This window comes from Cetorhinus maximus, chromosome 1, assembly GCF_964194155.1.
Source record: "Cetorhinus maximus chromosome 1, sCetMax3.hap1.1, whole genome shotgun sequence".
In the NCBI taxonomy this organism is placed as follows: Eukaryota; Metazoa; Chordata; class Chondrichthyes; order Lamniformes; family Cetorhinidae; genus Cetorhinus; species Cetorhinus maximus.
In genome coordinates, this window is record NC_135879.1 from 102,517,472 (window position 1) to 102,537,948 (window position 20,477).

At 46.6% G+C, this 20,477-nt stretch overlaps 1 protein-coding gene across 20 annotated transcripts in view; it reads left to right on the forward strand.

Annotated features, from left to right (window-relative positions):
• Positions 1–20,477, forward strand: part of LOC144682414 (uncharacterized) — a 96,029-nt gene that overhangs the window by 69,828 nt on the left and 5,724 nt on the right. For 2 of the 20 annotated variants that reach the window (XR_013577040.1, XR_013577053.1), the window contains one exon: positions 344–1,863. The exons of 17 other annotated variants lie outside the window; for them this stretch is intronic. The gene's annotated coding sequence lies outside the window, so the exon portion shown is untranslated. Of the gene's footprint in view, positions 1–343; positions 1,864–13,878; positions 13,970–20,477 lie in introns of those variants that run through there. One more of the 20 variants, XR_013577036.1, reaches the window with a different exon arrangement.

Here is a 20,477-nt window from a genome sequence, read left to right on the forward strand (position 1 = left end):
TTAGAAAGTGTGATGATTCAAAGTATCAATTTGCTACATGTCCCTCCATTGACAGATATTAAGACTGAATTTTGCTATTTATTGGTTAATCAAGATATTTACTCTTACGTGCACTGACACAACACTCAAGAACTAAGGTTTCCCCTGCCCATGATCTATTCATTGGAGCCATTAATGTCCTAATTGTTGATTTTTTAATATTCTGCTGACCTCTCTACTCCTTTTTGTGACAGAATAGAAATCAGTACATTAGCAGTAACCGTGGATGAATTGCCCATTCATACCTTGCAGTAATATTCCACCACATTTCACTCATCTCTTTGTTCTTACTGTTATAACCAAGAATGGAATATCAAGCATAAGGAGATGGGTGAAGGGGTGACGCTGCTTAACTTCCCTGGCAATTTCCGGTGGAAATCCCATCGATCAGCTTAAAACTGCTGGGACCTGGAAATGATATCTTCATTTTCATTGGTTATAAAATTTGTAAAAATAAAGCAATAAATGTAAAGTCATGCACAAATAAGAAGCGAAGGCTTATTTCTCAGACATACTGCAAATGCAAAGAAAAGTTGAGAAATTAATTATTCAGAATATTGGAGTATATGTCTAGGCCATTCCTTTGTTATTTCAATGGAGACATGAATCTGTTTATTAAAAATAGATTGAAGTCTCCATTAAGCTACTATTGCTTAATTATTTGGAAAAGACTTTGAACACAGCAACCTTACCATCCAAACAACCTGCAGGATGTCCGTATATTTATTTACACACAGGTAAATCACTTGGTTTCCACTCATCTACAGGTTCTTCAAACTTCCAATATATTGGTATGACTTCTATGTAGGCCAAAGCTATGCACGTTACATGAAGTAGATGCAAACATGCTGAGGTACTGCTACATGAGCGGGGACATGTCTGGCACAGGCACAGCTAAGTGTGCTGCCCCTCAGGATTGTGTAGCATTGGACTCCTCCAACCACCAGATCAAATGACAGCAAATATGTCAGAGAGTGAACATGACAAAGCAGCTACTACAATAGCAGACCTGGCGAAAGCTGTTACAGGGCTACTTTGTGACCCAGCACAACTGGGACATCACATCAAGTCCAAAGAGCTACTTGCTGACACTCACCAGCAAGGCATATCACTTAATCTTGCCATTGGGACAGTACAACATTCGGGATTGAATTTTGCGCCAGCGGGATTTTACGATCCCGCCGAAGCCAATGGGCTTTTGAACAGCTGGCTGCATTTTACGGCCTCACCCCACCACGAGGGGGCTTCAAAATTCCGCCCTAGGCCTGGACCATCCAAAACATTAAGGTGGTGAAATTGCTTAACCTGGCAGACCACTGCCATAATTCTGAGCTCATTTGAGGATAGAGCTTTTGCCCTCTTCAGGCGAGACCATTGACACAGACTGGGTAAGACTGAATATAAGGGCTCCTAATGCTGGGATTTCCCCTGGCCCCCTAGAAACATATTTTCAGTTTGGACACTGATATGTCATGGGAATAATTGTTTTATCATTCTCCTGAAGGGTAGTAGAAGTGGATCCCATTAGGGAGGGGATCCAGGGCAGGATTGGAGTTTGGACCCCCAAAGACAACAGCATGCACCATGGAACAGGAATTTCTGAGCCTGTGCGTTTATAATGGGCATATGAGACCTGCCCCTCATGGTTAAGTGCCCCCAGAGGAAATATAGATTAAGGGTTTCTATACTTGATGCTGCATACCACAGCAGGATCGATTGTGGAAGGCACTAGCAGATGCAATGCCGGCATCAATTCCAGAATAATGGCTTGTTCAAATTTGGTGCCGGAATTAACAAAACAGTGGAATGTGTCAAATGCGTGGAATTACGAAAAAAAAAGAAAAATTACAATAGAACATTTGGTGCAGCCAGTTAAGAGAGATCAAACAAAAGAAGATTATAAAAAAATTTAGAATTGAATATTAATTTGCACCTTTTATGATGCAGTCCAGTTGTTGGATTGTAAAGTTTCTCCTTATTTAATTTTACAAAGCCAGAATTCTGTGCAATGTTCTGAAGCAAACATGTAGACAATGTGAAATTACAACATCAACATGAAATATTATGCACAACACAATGGAAAAAGAAGCAAATTCATTACTTCAGGTGAACTGTAACAAATGAGAATTCTCCACAACATTGGACCACGTGGTCCAGAATAGAAATAATTGACAACCAACGCTTTTCTTTCATCAACTTACTCCATCAAGAAAACGTGGGAGAAAGTACTGTGGTCAGTCAGTGTGAAGAACTGTTGTTTTTAAATTGTGCTCTGAGAAAGCTTCCTGCTACAATGGACTCTTTCACTCAATAAGAACACAGTTCTTCTTCCCACAGGCCTTTCACAATGACCTGTATTTCTTTCCACATTCAGGCTGACACTCCATTCTCACAAGTTACAGCAAGCATGAGTGCACCACAAGCCAGTCGGAAATCTCCGATGTGCTCCTGTATGGAACACTTACATCCTCCCCCAGACTAATTTATAGTTTAACTCTTCTATGCTTGTCCTCTAAAGGTTATTTTGGAATTTTATGTTAGCTGAGTTTAAGTGGGATTAACTACTTTACACATAAGAATTTTCATGAATTCTGCTTTCTTTTCGACTTCTGTAAACGTGGGCTGAATTTTAAGGCCCCCCCAAGGGTGGGATGGCAAGGGGGAGGTGGGCAACAAAATTGGGCGCTGTGCCAGTGGAGCCGTTCCCAGTGCCTAACTGCCTGCCCTGTCTCCTTTGCAGTTTTACCAGAGGTGGGGGAGGGGTCAGGAGACCCACTCACCCGTAGGCCAATTGAGGCACTTATGGACAATTATTGGCCACTTAAGTGCCTCCTCCTGCCGCTGCTGGGATCTTACCCATGGCTGGGGAAGGCTGGTGCCAAACGTTCAGCATTTTCCCCCCACCCTCCATGAAACCTGGCAGACTGGGCAAGAGAAGGGGCCAATTGGAGGTGGCTTCCCCCCCACTTTCCCCACACCCCCCAGGTCTGCCAGCAGGTCCTGTCAAGGCCCTGGGTTTACCTTCAGGTCTGTTTTCAGCAGCTGATTTCTCTTGTTTCCCATGGCGCTCCTGGGGCCAGAGACCTGCCAGCCATTTGATTGGCCAGCAACCCTCGGAAGTGGGGGAAAGGCCCACCTCAAGCCAATTAACAGACTTCACCCCGAGCATAACATTGAGCCCCATGTTTCAGTTTTTCAGCCATTTCAGTGAAATCACTTATTTCATCTTAACAGATTGCTTAAACAAAGGCAAAAAAAAAGAGTGATGACTGAAGACAAAGGTTCCAAAACTAAGCAGGTTATGATTCAAATAGGTACACTGGGATCATGCCCTCCATTACTGACCCTGCTGGAGATTTTGGGGACAGTGAAAGGGCACCCTTCAGTATAGAGCCAGTGGCACCAGAAACATGCTCCATGCAACCAGTAAATCTGAACAGGAAGGGAGCTGGGGGAGTTCTGGAGGTTGCCCGCTACCCATGGAGGAGACTTTTCTCCCCGTTGGGCAGGCCGGCCGGGAGCAGGTGCAGAGCTGATCACTGTGGCGATTGGCTGCGCACTGCCATTTCATGTGGGTGGGCCAATTAAGGCTCACCCAGCGTTACTAGCCCCCAGAAACGCTCAGCGCTACCTGTGCAGGCGGGGGGGAGAGAGTCGGGGCCTATGCTCTTTCACGCATGCGCGAAAGATCGCAGAAATTTCCCTGAGGCGTGAAGCTGCCTCAGGGAGATTAATTTAATAATAAAACATTGGAAAGAAGAAATAAAATTACTCAGACATGTCCTCTCATGTGACATTGTCACATGAGCTGGGACATGTTTATGAATTTTCATAGGACATTTTATTTAATTAATAAACACTTCATGAAACCTCATCCTGCCCGTGGATGAGGTTTCATGAAAAATGTGAAGGCCGCCTGGGCTCTTCGCCTGCCCGCCGACCTTAAGGTTAGATGGACAGCCCAGACAATCATTTTAATTAGTTAATTAATGGCCTTAACAGGCCTTTGACAGTTCGGCGGGCGCGCAGCCCACTCCGGTGCATGTCCACCGAACTGAAGATTGGAATGACGCATAATGATGTTGGGCGTCCGTCCCGACATCACCGCACATCATTTTATGTGTCGGCGTGCCCGGCCCGCCCCTGCACGCCGAACAGAAGATTCTGCCCATGGACATCCCCAGACCCCATTGATTTCATTCTCAGTTTCTTATGCTTCCTAATTTTAGAGGGGCCTGGCTGTTTCCTTTGTCTGGGTCCTCCTCAACCACCCCCCTCTCGACCCACCCTCAGCCCCCATCAGATGTGAACCTTGAGGTCTCACCTGTCTTAGGAGACTGGCGCCCATTCCTACACCAGGTCCTAACTGTTCTGGGATAGCGGGAAATTCTAGTGTGGGGGACAGCCCCTGACTTCATTGACCTTTTTTTGGTGAGGAATGGCAGAGTTTATACCTCTTACTAGATCAACAGTAAAATCATGAAACTGCTTGGGGTGTGGGGCGGGCCAAGCGGTAGGATGGGATGGGGGGGATGGGTGGGTGTGGGGGTTGGATGTGGCAGCACTGACAGCGCCCTGCTGTTTTTACCAGGTTCCATTGCCACTCCCACTGGAGTTACTGAGGTGCAACACTTAGCAGAAGCCCTAAAGGAAATTGGGAACAAAGTCTCAAAATTCAACTTTGCCACCCAGTCAAATTATCACAGCACAAAACCACATGTTCTCCCTTGTTATGCCATTCAGAAGAACATTGTCACTTCTGCATAAAAATATATGCAATTTGACTAACTTAAAGATGTAAAGAATATGGGGGTAAAAATTGGTATGTGACTCTTTTTGGGCATGGGAGTTGCGATTTGTGACCTGCTCGTGCCTGTTGTCATGGATGTAAGCAGAAAACAAATTTTGTGCTGTCTCCTAGTTCAAATCATTTCAGCACATAGCCCAGCATGACCCATACTGCTGGCTGGCTGCACACACAATAGGGGGCCCATCAGCATGTGAGCTGAGTACATGTTCCAGCTAGCTTCCAACTCTTAAAGGCAGTCTGTCCCTCTTAAAAGGAAGCTGCTCTGGATCGCTGCATACCTGAACAAGGTAAATAAAACGCCAGGGCAGAGACAGAGAGAGTTCCCAGGTTCACTGCTGCTGCACCGTAGGCCTTAGTGATGGAGGTGGAAAGAAGGAGAGAGGTCATTTTTTCTGCTTCATGGTAGACCCTCCAAAGCTGGCAAGAAAGGTCAATGTCTGGAGTCTGTCTCCGAGGATCTGCAGTGGTTCTGGAAGATGTTTAATAATCTTATATGGGTGTTTGAGGATAGTGAATGCATCTTCAAATTACACTTCCCATTCACCAAACTACCAGCCTCTCATGCTGCTCAATGCGCCACACCGCCATCGCTCACCCAGCAGCACTCACTAGAACTTAGAACTTACACTCGATTCTTCCACTTCACCTACACACAACTTCCAATGATGCCAGCATCAAACCCACTTCCACCTAAGCCTCCAAATACTTCCAGATATTCAGACTGCCATCTCAACTTCCACTAGCACAGGCAGAAGCCTCTCAACGGGCGGAATTTTCCCAGATTTATACTAAGTTTAGTAGCGGGTAAAACGACGTTTTACATGCCAGCTGCGATGACGGGTTTTCACGCCGTATCATCCCAAACCCACCGCATTATTTATGCACTTACGGGAAACACACCATTTGCATGGCGACTGGGCTCTCATTCGCCCGTCCATCATCACACCGCTGCTGCGTCACGCCGGGTGCCATCTTTAAAGTCCAGCTGCAAGCACATATCTCAGTTCTTCCAGACCAAAACTGCTGCACGGAAGACATGGCCCTGAAACTGAAGAAGACTGCAGCCCCCAGGTTCAGCGACCCTACTCCTCAAGGAGTCAGCCTGGGGACCCCGGGCACCTATAGGGAGGAGGATCAGAAAGTGCTCACTCTGGGCCCATCCATCCAGGTGACTGAGAGTGTCCGACCAATCCGGCTCCCCTCTTCCTGTGACCTCAGCAGCTCCAGCTCCATAGATGGAGGAGGGTACCACTGCCTCACAGCAGGACCCTGAAAGCAGGCCAGGGCCCTCCAGAGGATGCCCGCCAAAGTCATCACAGACAGGGCGTCGCAGTCAGCAGTCTTCCTCCACCTCTGCTGTGGATGTCGGGGAGCGCCAAGATGTAGCGACAGGGTTAGGAAAGTTAAGGAGATGTAAAGCACAGCCAGGGCACGGGTGTTAATCTTGTACAAACTGTTCACTATTGTCAATAAACTCCCAAGAATATCTCCCTGTTTATGCATCCTTGTTCTGATGAGCAGTGTTCATGCCACTCAGATGTGGAACCTTTCTGCACAAGATAAAGGCAGGTGTCTCAGTCCAGGGCCTCTTCCCTGTGCTTTGTGCAGCCTTCAGAACAAAGTGATGGTCCGGCCTCACACTTCCTGGAAATATTACTGACGCCGGCTCCTCGATGGTGCTTGTTGTTGCTGCCAGAATGTAGTTGGCAGGCGCACAGAGTTCTCTCATACTCTCTGTGTGCTCTCAGCACCTTTAAGTTGGGGCTGGCCCCCATCTCTTCAGCATCTGTGACCAGTGACCTTGTGCTCCTGAAGGGCTCAGGTGCTGAAGGCAGACAAAGGATCAGGTGCTTTTAAAGTTTCATGGCTGCATCTTCATGATATGACCCTGGTCACAGAGCGCAAGCGATCTGCCCTCAGCCAGACAGGGTTCAGACATTCTCAGAGGCTGTGTGAAGATTTATGGAGTGCCCTCACTGCATGTTGTCATCATCCTCCTGCAATCGAGCTACTATTAGGGCCTTCACTGCATCTCAATGACAGGAGCAACGACAGAGAGTATTCATGCTGCCATAAGCCAGACTGGAGTCAAACGTTCACAGATGTGATGTGAGGAACTATGGGGACAGCACCGCATGTTGTCATCATCCTCCACAAATCTGGCAGCTACGAGAGCCTCCTGAGTGCACCTGCCTAGTCTGGCCAGTGCAAGGTCCTCATCTCCATCATCGTTACCTCCAAGGACCTCCTCACCCTCATTCCCGTTGGTATCCTCCTCATTGTAGGAGCCGTCTAGCTCCTCCATCTCCTCCTTAGCCAGCTCCTCTCCCCATCGCAGCAACAGGTTGTAAAGGGCACAGCAGACAATGACGATGTGTGACACCCTTTGCAGACTATATTACAGGGCTCCACCAGACCGGTCCAGACACCAGAACCTCATCTTCAGCATCCTGATGGTTTGCTCCACCAAGTTGTGAGCTGCAGCATGAGCCTCATTATAACATCGCTCTGCTGCATTCTCGGCCGCCACACAGGTGTCATCAGCCACATCCTCTGTAGGTAGCCCTTGTCCCCGAGGAGCCACCCCTGCAGCTTCTGTGGACCCTAGAAGACTCCAGGGATTTGTGAACGACTGAGGATATAGGCGTCGTGCACACTCCCTGGAAACCGTGCGCACACCTGCAGGATGCGTTTCTGGTAGTCATACAGCAGCTGCAAATCAAACGAATGGAAGCCCTTGCGGTGATGTAGTCCACTGTGTGTTGTGACAGAGATCTGAGTGCCACATGTGTGCAATCGATCGCACGCTGCACTTATTGGAATCCCGAGATCTGGATGAATCCAATTGCTCTTGCATTCTGGCTGTCCCAGTCCCAGGCGAAATGCATAAAATTGTGTGCCCTCAAGAAGATGGCATCCGTGACCTCATGGTTGCATTTGTGGGCGGAGGCTTGAGAGATCCTACAGAAGTCACCTGTGGAGCCCTGAAAGGACCCACTGGCATAGAAATTGAGCACCGCGGTCACTTTCACTTTTATCCATTGGCAGTGGATGCCCTCCATGTCCCCTTGGCGCCAAGTTCTGCAGTAGTTGGCAGATGTGACCGATCAGTTCCCTAGACATGCGCAGTCTTCGGCAACACTGGTTCTCAGTCAGCTGCAGGAACGAATGGTGGCGTCTATAGACCCTGGGTGCTGCTAGGCGCCGGCCTGCAACAGCTCACAGTGGGTCCTGGGTAGTGTGTGCGGGAGCCGCCCCTTTCTCCTGAGGTTGTTGTTCTTGCCTCTGTGCAGCCAGGAGCCTGCATCACTCTCTCCTCCGTTATCTTCATGCTCTGTAAGCCACCAGGCATACAGCTAGTTCACCAGACTCCATGACCCCGATGTACTCCTCCTGCAGGATGAAAGAGAGAGACACATGGTTAGTGTGGGCGTACTAAGAACCTGTCCTGGTCAAGTGTGAAGCCCCCTTAATGATTCCCGGAGAGTGCTGGCCATCACTTGGATAGCCAGAGATTAGTGCGCTGCATGGCTGCCTGAAACCCCACTGCTTCCACCCCCAGCCCACCTGACCAATTGACGGCAGCTTTGCCCACTGGACTGCATGCTGTGCCCTCAGCTCAGGCACAGGCATTCTCCTGCCTGTATTGTCCCACCAGCGTGAAATCGCCTTCCGGCCTCAATCGCGGACAGCGGTCGGCTTCCCGATTGCCCCCGCCCACCCCCGCCAAGCCCACCTGACAAGGGCTAAATTCTGCCCCAAGTTTCATATTTCAACAGAATCCCTCTCTCTAGAACCCAATGATTCAGTGGCAACAGGGTTGTGAAAGATGTCATTACCAGATTATAAAGTTTAAACACTGATATAAAAATTGCTGTCTGAAACCTATAGTTGTAGAGAAAATAACACAATTGAAAAATTCCAAGTTTGCTGATCATATGTAAACTTATAGCTCATGATAGGATGAATGGCTTATTGAAATGCTATAGATTTATTGACCTTTGCAATAATGGATGGCCACAACATTCCCATGGTACATACACTTTCATATTTCAACAGAATCCCTCTATCTAATACACAAAAAATGGTCAGGGACAATAGGATTGTGAAAGACTTCATTACCAGATTATAAAGTTTAAAAACTGATATAAAAATTGGTTTCTGAAATCTAAAGTTATAGAGAAACAGCACAAGGAAAATGTCAGGAATAGTACTCAGAACTTTTCATTGCATTCATTGATCTGACCAAAGCATTTAACTCAGTAAATTGCGACGCTCTTTGGGTTGTGTTCCAAAGGTTTCATTGTCCTGGAAATTTCATCACAATCCTGCAACTGCTTCCTAATGATATCACTGCAACTGTCCTGAGTGGGAGACCTGAAATTGACGCCTTCAGAATCCAGACCAGTGTCAAGCAAGGCTGTGTGAAAGGCCCTATACTAGTTGCAGTCTACCTGACAGTGACTATTCACCTCATCAGTGATCAACTGCCCTCTGGTGTGAGTACTAAATACCACCTAGATGGAAAACTCTTTAACCTCAGTTGCCTCCGTTAAAATACTAAACTGATCACCACAGACGTACATGATCTACAGTTTGCGGGTGACTGCAGTGTTATTGCCCACTCTATACTGGATTTGCAAGCTACTCTCGATCTCTTCAATTCTGCATACAAGAAACTTGATTTGTCCTTGAATGTTGCCAAAACAAAACACATATATCAACCCACACCTGGAGAACCAAACATTCCATCTCCTGTATACATTGAAGGAGAGACTCTGGAATATGTTGAGCACTTCCTATACCTTGGCAGCCGCCTCTCTCAAAAGGCCACCATTGAGAAGGAGACCCAACACTGGATCAGATACACCAGCTCAGACCTCTGCAAACTACAGTCAGTGTTTGACAACAAAGACCTCTGCAAGTCAACAGAAGTCATGGTATACATAGCAGTTATCATCACCACACTCGTGTACTGCAGTGAGACCTGGACTGCATATCAGTGACACATAAGATTGCTGGAGGAATTCCATCAGCAATGCCTACGCTGCACTCTTTGGATTCAACAGGAGGATTATCAAACAGATGCTAGTGTCCTTCTTGAAACCAGCTCCACAAGCATTCAGACAAAATTCCTGCAAGCTCCTGGAATGGACACTGTTTCTGGATAGCCAACAAGAGTCTCCCCAACCAGGTCCTGCTTTCTCAACTCTCAAATGGCCATTATTCCAAGAGAGGATAAAGAAAATGCTTCAAAGACACTCACTCCCTGAAGTGCAGCAGCATTGACATTAATGGCTAGGAGGAGCTTGCTACCAATCATTCAAAATGGTGATAATTTGTCCATCGAGCTGCGGCACACTTTGTGTCACAACCTCTTAATGATGAGGCAGAGCCGTGGAGAGAAAGAAAGAAAAGGAAGCAAATCCTGCACTCCGGATCCCACTACCAAGACCTATTCACCACCATTTGTATGAGGTGGGAAGGGATGATGTTTCCAACTCTGAGGCAAAAACCTGCCCTTTGCAACCCACCTGACTGGACAGAAACATCAATTAGTCCAGGCACAGTATAACTTAGTCCTTCTCCATACTCCTTTGCTCCCTCTTAGCTGTGTCCACTTTCCTTCCCCTTCCTCTTTCCTCCTGCTATCACCCTCACCTCATCCACTCTCCTCTTCTTTTGCCTCTCTGTCTCCCCATTTCACTGCTTCATCATGAAGAAAATTGAGCCCAACTCATTGTATCCATCTTCTAGAACTGAGAAGCAATTATGCCCTGACCTTGTTCACATTGCACCCCCACCCCCACCCCCTTACTCCCTACTCCTCCAGTCTCCCTTACCTTTCCACTTCACTCTCCTTCCCCTCCTCTCCCGATCCTCCGCTACCTTGGTTCAATTATTCCCTGCCTCTAATCCTACCGCACCTGGATGTTGAACTTTGACCTGAACTGCTCATACACAACAGCAGTTTAAAAAGAAGTTGGATGCAAGTATCATGCTTTGGCTATGAACTTGCTTAGCAATTTTGGGTGTGGGTCTACAAAGAGAAAGTTGTAAAAGTTGTACAAATAACAGGTGAAATTTAAATACCCCATAAGCGTAGAGGAAACTTGCCCAGCTTTTTCCCCAATGTTTTAGGTTTTAAGAATAAAAAAGTAAAATGCCATTATTCATAAGTTTAAATTAAGTTCTGAATCTTCTGCTAGCAACAAAATGAAAGTATATGTATAGCTTATTGCACAAAGAGTAAGCACAGCTGAAGCCTAGGAGGTAAATTATTAATCAGAGGGATTTAGAAGTAACTTAGGATCTGGGTGGCAGCCATAATTACAAAATCAAGGTCACTCCAATAGCCTGAGGTGCAATATTTATTATAGCCTGGAAACTACTGTCAATATTTGGGCAGAGTTACATGAATGAACAGGCCTATTGATATGTGACTGCCTGCCAAGTCTAGATGGACACAGAACACATGCACATTATTTAAAAAAAAATACTTCCTCTTATTTTGTGCATTTTAAAAAATTATCCACCATCTTTGGATCTTCAACAGTACCATGCACATTGTGTACACCATCATTATGCTCCACATTATGATGAGAGGATTAATAAATGATCAGCTTCCAGAGCTTTGTTAACTTTTCTTTTAAAAGGGCTGGTAGGAAATGGTCCAGGATTTCTTGCTTCCTGACTTGTCTTTGCCCCTTCTGGATAGGGATTTTGGTATCTACGCAGCTCCTTATTTGACAGAAAGGCTGTGATAGTGAACTATGTGCTTTGGGTGGCATGGAGGGGTGGTAGAGATGGATCTTTGTGCAGATTTATCTCCCCCATCTGCAGTATAGCACAGATTTTTACATTAAACCACTATGCTTTTCAAAATCAGTTTATTGGTATATGCAACATGTCTTCTGATCCCTCTGGGAGATTTAGATCACTCGTATTGTTCTCAAATACTGAGTGTTTGAGGTGGGCCCCTGCTCTGGAGTAGTACAGTTGCAAGGTTTGTTTTATCAGTGCTGGGAGTCAAGGCTAGTACAGATGACCTAAGATTGTCCCTGGAGAATCAATCAGTTGAGTCGCTATACTTCCCTCGCCTAGTGAAGTAACTTCTTACATTTGTTGCTGATAATGGGATAGAGTTGAAGATCTAAATTATGCACAATTATGTCATTGTAGATTCTTCTTAAGAAGTCATTAAGCATGTAATATTACCAGAGCTTTCTTTCCAAACCCTGGTTAAACAAATCATCAATGTTACAACTAAGAACTAAAGCGTTTATCAACTTTCTTAAACTTTCTGGGAAAATTCAGCCCATATTGTTGCTTTGGCTAGTTCAATAAATCTTCTGGTCTATGGTGACCTTCAAGTTGCTGATGATGAAGAACACAATGATGATGATGCTATTGAATGTCAAGGGATGATAGCCTGACTTTCTCTTTTCCAAGATAAGGCAATGTTAATTGTCATTTGTCAGTTAAAGTCAGGATGTTGTCTGGCTCCTGCTGTAGGCTTTTTCTTCTTTAGAGTTTAGTAGTGTTTATCAGCTATCAACATAAATCACATTGGAACAGAAAACAATAACTAAAATAATAGGACAGTAAATTACCAGTGCCACTCAGCTTGAAATTTCAAAACAGATGCTATTACTGGAAGTACATGGTGTTTTATGATATCAGTGACAGTCTGTCCTCTTGCCTATTGATGTCATTGAACATTCTTTGCTGATGCCAATTAGTGGGAAACAGGGAAAGCCGCTTTCTTAGAAATGGCGGACGGACTTTCGATACTTCAATCGAAATCTCGATACTCCAATCAGAGGGTCGGCAGCTCTGGAGCCTTGACAGGGAGAGTTGGCCACTGCTGAGGCAGCTTGGTACTGTGAAGAGGCATGGAAACACCCTTGCTGGCCTGCAGAGCAGCACAGAAATAAACAATGTCTAGGCTGGCAGATCCGTATGGATGGAGAGGAAACCCCTCCATTGCATTGGGTTCAGCCATGATTTTTTTGTATTCATTCATAGGATGTGAGCATCACTGGCTGGTATTTAAGAGTCAAGCACATTGCTGTGGATCTGGAGTCACATGTAGGCCAGACCAGGTAAGGACGGCAGATTCCCTTCCCTAAAGGGCATGAGTGAACCAGATGGGTTTTTACAACAGTAACAATGGTTTCATGGTTATCATTAGACTTTTAATTCCAGAATTGTTTATTAAATTCAAATTCCACCATCTGCCATGGCAGAATTTGAACCCAGGTCCCCAGAGCATCATTGTGGGTCCCTGGATTACTAGTCCAGCAACAATATTACTACACCATCACCTCCCCATTGATTGCAGCTTTGCATGGTCCTGTCATTGGGGCATTGTTCCAATGACCACCCACATAACTGCTGCAGACAGGCCACCTCCATTAAGTTAGTTGGGGGGTCGCTCTGCCAGCAGCAAAATGCTGGCAAGGCCGCAAAAGATGGCAACGCCTCCCTGGTTTTAACCAGCATTAACCTCCATGCAGTGGACAGCCAATCCGATTCCCAGCCCAGCACTGGGAAAGCTCCCTGATAGCAGAAATGCATCAGTGAGCCATCCTGACGCTGTTCCCTGTGTTTTCCCAGCTGCACTGCCTCCAAGCCTGCCATCACAGGGATGGGAAAATTCAGCCCATAATGTTGCTTTGGCTAGTTCAATAAACCATCTGGTCTATGGTGACGTTCAAGTTGCTGATGATGAAAAGCACAATGATGATGACACTATTGAATGGCATATGTAGGCCAAACCAGGTAAGGATGACAGATTTCCTCCTCTTTCAACCTGGTATGGGCTTATAAGCTGCTTCCTTGGGGGAGGGGTTGAGTGGAGCTGAACACAGTGTAACAGCCAGTGAGCAGCCCTAAACCCAACATTAAGATGGAGGAAAGTCACTAATGAAGCAACTGAAAATGTGGAAGAGAGGAACTTCTGCAGTGATATCCGTGTGTTGCAATGATTGATCTGCAATAAAAATTATCCCCTTATTTTGTGTTAGGTATGACTGCAGCTACTGGAGGGATTCTCCCTTGAGCTCTACTGGCCATAGTTTTACAAGAGTACAGAAAATAGCTGCCATGTTGTCAAGGCAAGCTCTAATTTTACATTAAGCATTTGCATTTAGTGCACATCAAGGCTATACTTAGAGATAGGTGCTTATGAAGTGGGGAAATTTTATTTTCCAAGAGCAGGGGGTTTGGAAGCAGGTTGGAGTGATGGTTAAAAGCACTGAAATTGACAGTACATCAGGAAGCCAGCTCCTTCCTACCTATGTCGATAGGTATATGGAGAACTCCCTCTGGAGAAACAGGCTGGCAATCTAAATATGTTAATAGCTCATTGAATGCTACCTTAATAGAGTTTTGGGATTTATCTCTGTGTGCAGAGGTTTCCTGGGCTTCTTGAACCTCACCTGTGAAACCAAGACAAGAGCACAATGACAACCAAGGGAAATGGCCAAAATTCCAAGAAGTGCTAAGGATCACATCTGTTTCCTTGCTGAATTGTGTGAAAGGCTTTTGCTTAGACTACCTGTTCAAACTGTTCTGAAATGCAAACTTACTAGGTTCTGAAACAAAAACAAAAAATGCTGGAAAAAACCCAGCAGGTCTGATAGCATCTGTGGAGAGAAAGACGGAGTTAACGTTTCGAGTCTGTATGACTCTTCTTCAGAGACTCTTCTTCTTCTTCTTACCAGTTTCTGAGGTGTTTTCAGGGTGGTGGCTGAGGACTAAGGGTAGGATTTTGAGGTCGTTGGGCAGGCACAGTGGGCAGGCCCAGGAGCAACCGGGAAACGGTCCACGGCCCGCGATCGGTCCCCGACCGCAATGTCATGTTGGCGGGCCAATTGAGGCTTGCTCAACATGAAATGCGGCTCCGCACTAGCCGGGAAGGCATGGGCAGGGGCCTGCCATTGGACCCAATAGCTGGTTTAAAAACGGCCTAGGCAGCCCCTGGAAGACTGCCATGGAAGGATGTTTGTTCAGTGTTCCCAAGGGAGTCGAGTACGGCTGGACACGGCAGGTGGGAGGTCAGGCTGGGTGGGCACTCGGCTTCCCATTTTTCTGATGAATCCTCGCTGTCCTCCTGGAGAAGGCTGCTGCCAGGAGGGACACTGTTGTCTCTAAAGATGGGAAGTGGAGGCCAATGCACCTCACAAAGAGGGCATGGGAGGAGGTTGCAGCACTGGTTAGCAGCCATGACACATGGGTGCAGTGCTGAAAGCGCTTCAATGACCCGCTGCGCTCAGGAAGGGTGAGTGCTGTGTTGGCATAGGTCAGTCTGCAGATGTGTTATACAAAACTTCACCTTCTAACATGGTTTAACACACCTATGTGCATACCCTTGAGCAACTACAAATTATCACTACAACAAAAGCTAAATACTTTGGATTCTGGAAATCTGAAATAAAAGAAAAAATGCTGGAAATACTCAATAGGTCTGGAGAGAAACAGAGTTTATGAATGGAATTTTATGCCTATGGGATCTTACAGTCCTGTCCAAGTCAATGGACTTGTGAACGGCTCACTGCGGTTTACAGCCACGCCCTGCAGTGACAGGGCTCCGCCTAATGTTTCAGATCAAGGACCTTTCTCCAGTTCTGAAGAAAGGACCTTGATCTACAAATCTTTCCTCTTCCTCCTCCTGGCAATTCTGCATGGTGCAGCCCCAGTTGTTTCAGCAGAGTTGGCAGAAGGCTACTCAGATCCCTGCCTCCATTGCTGACATGCTCTTGGCTTATGTTCTCTGTGTTTTGGAGCCCACAACAGCATTGCCAAAGACTGTGCGACCTGCAACTGTGCAGGTTGGGAAGACTCAGCCATTGGGGCATGAGGCAGCAAGTGGCATGCTGACTGAGGTAGGGGAGCGGGTCTCTGGCGATAAGTGGCAGTGTTTTGAGCAGAGTTCTCATTTCCATGTCCCCTTTCACCATCATTCCTCCCACCCGCTCTCCCCAGCTAGCAACAAGCTGGAGAGCACTTTGCTACACACCAGCCAGGCAATGAATGGCCAAGGTTAGGGTTTTATCAATCCTATTTAAGATGAATTCATAAGGTGCAAGCCATTGGTGAGGGTCAGTATGCACCTGTGCAATTGCCATGTTGGATGCTCCATACAGGTGGTCACTCTTTCCATGGATGACATCATTGCAAACACCTGCAGCATCTTCCTACTCATACTCGACTCCTTAAATCTTTCTGCTAACATACACAGAGTGATTGGAAAGTCTGCTCGAACTTGCACATTCCTTGCTGCTGTTTCAGAAGTATTCCCTTTGTTGACAGCCTCTGAGGTTCAGCATCTGCATCCAATTAAGCAGACCTTGGAACATCCTGTGCCCTCCAATGCAGACTCTCCATTGCTCTCTCTGTCTCCACCATCTGCTCTTGCTCACTTGTGATATGTGATTCACCGGTGAAAACCCTACCATCTTCCTCACCAGTCTCACTGAGTGAAGTGTGAGTATCTGAGCTGGTGAATGGCTGACACGGGTCCTGTGATGGTGCACCATCAGAGTGCACCTCCTCTGAGGTTTTGTCATCGTCTTCCTACACCACCTGCTGCGGGATGCTTGATGGCCCTGCAGGAATGTAAAGACATGAATTAGGATTGTCAAGGTCAGAATGTTTTCAGGTAACTGCATATTTCACTGGCTGATGATATCAAATTAACATGAGTACATGTTTTTTGACATGTGGATAGGTGATATTTAATTAGGTAGGTACCAGGTAGCTGAGAGACCCCATTCTATGACGGTCATGCATGATGGGACTGATGATCTCCAGCACCTTTACATCTCTTGATGTTAGTAGCGGGATTGTGCAGAACCATCTCCAGTTGTCTGTCTGTATTGATGTTCTGTGCTCTCCTCTCTTGAAAGAAGAGGGAATGAAGAAACTTATGAGTGGGAGCAATGGAATATGTTGAATGTATAGATGGATGACATTTATTGAGGGTGACTATGAAGAAGAGACATAATATACATTAACACGAGGGTCAGTGTCAGTGGTGGAAGGGAAGATGAGAATGTGAGTTAGTGCATAGATTGAAAGGGTGGGTGGACATGCAGGATAAGTTGGTGTGAAGATTATGTGCAGGAGTAGGCTTCAGAAGGAAGAGTGAGGTGGTTAGCATGATGTGCAGAATGCAGTTGAATGTGTTATTGTACTCACCTTTCCTGCCCCTACTTAGGTTATTAAACTACTTCTGACACGGTATCTAGGAGTGTGGCACCACGTTCCTGCTGCTCACCACCTGAGCAATCTCCAGCCATGCCTTTTTGCTTTCAGTCACAGGCTTTTTCCTCCCATCAGTGGGTAAGTATATCTCCTCCACAAGACCCTGACAGACTGCAGCATTAAAACCAGGAAGACATCAGTGAAGCGAGGCATGAACTTGGTACACTGGCACGCCACTACACCACTTAGTTCTTTTGTTGCCCCACAGTCCATCAAATGCCATCTTTGCAGTGTTGCATTAATTAGTGCAGTTGAAATCAACTAATGTGGGATGTCATCATGCTTGCTCAACCTAATTGGTCAGGAAATGTGGAAATCAGATGCAACTGCAGTGGCTGGATTGAAAAGCCACTCAAAGACACACTGCACTTAATTCCGGGTTCCAAGTGCCGGACTCCTCGCTCCCATCTACCAATAATTTAAAATTCCCTGCTATGTTGTTGAGCAGATTATTGGCAAGTAGGTGTGACTTGATAGCTCCAAATGGTGACATTTTGCAACACTTTGAGAAAATCTGATAGAGCAGTGGTTGGTTGGGTTAGATTTATCCTGATTTTTGTGAATGTTATGAATGTTCACTTCAACATTGAGTTTTGCCAGCTAGGGAGATTTTGGGAATTCCGGCACCCACTCCACACAATTTTCGACCCAAACCTGGCCCACAGGGAGCACACACTGGGAATTCAGCCACACACTGCTCAGTGATTAAACTATTTCATATGATGGACAACAAACCTTTGCGATGCGCTTGTCGAAATTCCCGATACATATTCCAGCAGGTGAGGTTTCTGCCTGTGACTGTGATTGCATAAAATTGGCCCTTCTATACCTTGCTTCAGTAGGTGCAGTATTGATATTGCAATTTTTGATATATAATTCATCATTGTCTCCAAGAATATATTCTACACATGTCTAAAAAATTATCATAGCTAAGATGTATTTTGTTTCTTTCTTGGAAAAGGCTCCATAAGAATTCTGGTTTATAATGTAAAATCGTAATAACTCCAAATTTTATGATAGTGTAACGCATGCACAACTAGTTTCATTTACTTAAAAGATTGTTTTTGTACAATGCCCTGAAACATTGAAGAGTAAAATGTGAAGATCTGTGAAGAGGTTTGCTTGATCCTGCCCAGGTACTCTGGTGCAGCAGATATGGGAAAATGAAGCAGGTCGAAGCATGATTCTGCAAAGGAACCTATCCAGTTTTCCTTGAGATATGACCAAGTGCGCCATGGGAAAAGAAAGAAAAGGAGCCAAATAAAAAAAAAACTCCTCCTGGACCATTTTGCAGATTTCTGGAGCCAGGTGGCAGGCATTTGTTGATAAAAACCTTTATCCACAGCCCCATCTGTCCAAGATATTAACAGTCCTGCCATATTTACAGTGTGTGCTCCCTGACATTTGTACTTTCATCCTCTATGTGACAGGAAAAAAAAATAGTTTCTGTTGCAGCGCTCATTTTCTAAATCATAATTGCAACAATTATAATCCCAGGCAAAACTCTTGGTCAAAAACTACAAAAAATAAATCTGCAAAAATAGCCACAGATAAAAGTAGCTATTAACATAGTGCAGGGCAACTGCACCTTTAAGTATCATTCTTCTTAAAAGGAGAGAGAGGGGGAGAGGAATGGGCAGAGAGAGTGTGTGAGAGAGAGGGGAATGGTAGAGAGTGTAAGAGTGAGAGAGAATTAATGGGCAGTGAGTGTAAGGAAGAGAGAGAGGATGGACAAAGAGAGAGTGTGAGAGGGAGAGGATTAATGGGCAGAGAGAGGAAGAAAGAGGCAATTAATGAGCACGAGAGAGAGAGAGAGACAGAGAGAGAGCATTGGGCAGAGAGAGATCAAGTGTAAGAGAGAGAGGGAATTAATGGGCAGAATGTGTGAGAGAGCAAGAGAGGAATGAGCATGAGACAGAAAGAGAGAAGAATGGAGAGAGAGAATGTGGGGTTTAATGGACAGAGTGTGTGTGTGAGAGAAAGAGGATGGGGAGAGAGACAGTGTGTGAGAGAGAGAGAGAGGGGATCAATGAGCACAGTGTGTGTGAGAGAGGGAAGGAGAGAGAGGCAGCAGAAAGCCCTCCAATACCATAGAAATCTAGGAAGAAAAAAATTGTGAACAGGCTGGTGTGGGACCAGCAATGGCAGCAAAGCATTGAGGCAGGGGGAGCCTGACTCTCTCCGTTGGGGTGGTCTGGGCCGACGGCATCAATCAGGCCCAGCTGGATGGCAAGGGGTGCTCCGAAGCTCAGCAGTGCCTATGTAAGCCTGACACTGTGGCGGGGAGTGGTGGTGGGTGTGGGGTTGGGTGGGGGGGTGGTTGGGGGGGGGGGGGGGGGGGGGGTGGGGGGGGCAGTGGTGGGTTACAGGGAGGTCAGCTCAGCTTGTGTTTCTGTGAGACTGAGAGGTCAGGTCAGGTACACAGGTCCATGCAAGTACACCTCTAGCATGCCTGAGGGGGAGGCAATGGGTCCAGGCCAGCATGAGGATTGGGTGGTCTTGACTCCTGGCAGAACAAGGGGGAGAGTTGGAGATGGGGACATGTGAACCGCAGACAGCTCCATGAGTCTGCCCAGCACTGGTGCCCCAACTCCCCTGGTGAAGCGTCACTCACATTTTCCCCAGAATACATCACCCTGGCAGAACAGCAGCAAGGAGCAGGAAATGGCGGCAGAAGTGGCAACAGCCAAGGAGGAGACAGTGGTGGAGGCAATGCCTGTGGCAGCAGCAGAGGTGGCAGTGATAGAGGTGTAGGCAGCAAAAATGGAGGCTACAACTACCATTCGGGGAAGGAGGATCTGAAAAAGGATAGTGTGTTTTATAAAGCACAGACCCTTTCACTTGTGGGTAAATCTTAATGAAAAAGCTGAAAATTTGTGCTCTCGACCATTACAAATTATGGGCAGAATTTTCAGGTTGGCGGACGGGTTCGATCGATGGGCCCGGGATCGACTGGGAAATGGGCCACTGCTCGCGATTGGTCCATGACCGCAATTTCACGATGGCAGGCCAATTGAGGCATGCCCAGTGTGAATCGTGGCTCTCCAGTGGTTGGGAATGGGCGGGTGGGGGCGGGTGGCTGTTGGCCACCGAGCCCAATGGCGACCCGGTGGCTGGTATAAAAATGGCACAGGCAGCCCTCGGAAGTATGCCACGGAAGAACACTTCCTCTGTGTTCTCAATATTCAAGTTATGGAGTCGCAGACGCCAGGCAGGAGGGCAGGCTGGGTGGACACTCGGCACCTGTTTTTCAGATGAGTGCCTCACGATCCTCCTGGAGGAGGTGGGTACCAGGAGGGACACTCTTGTCCTCAGAGATGGGAGGAGGAAGCCACCGCACCTCACAAAGACGGCATGG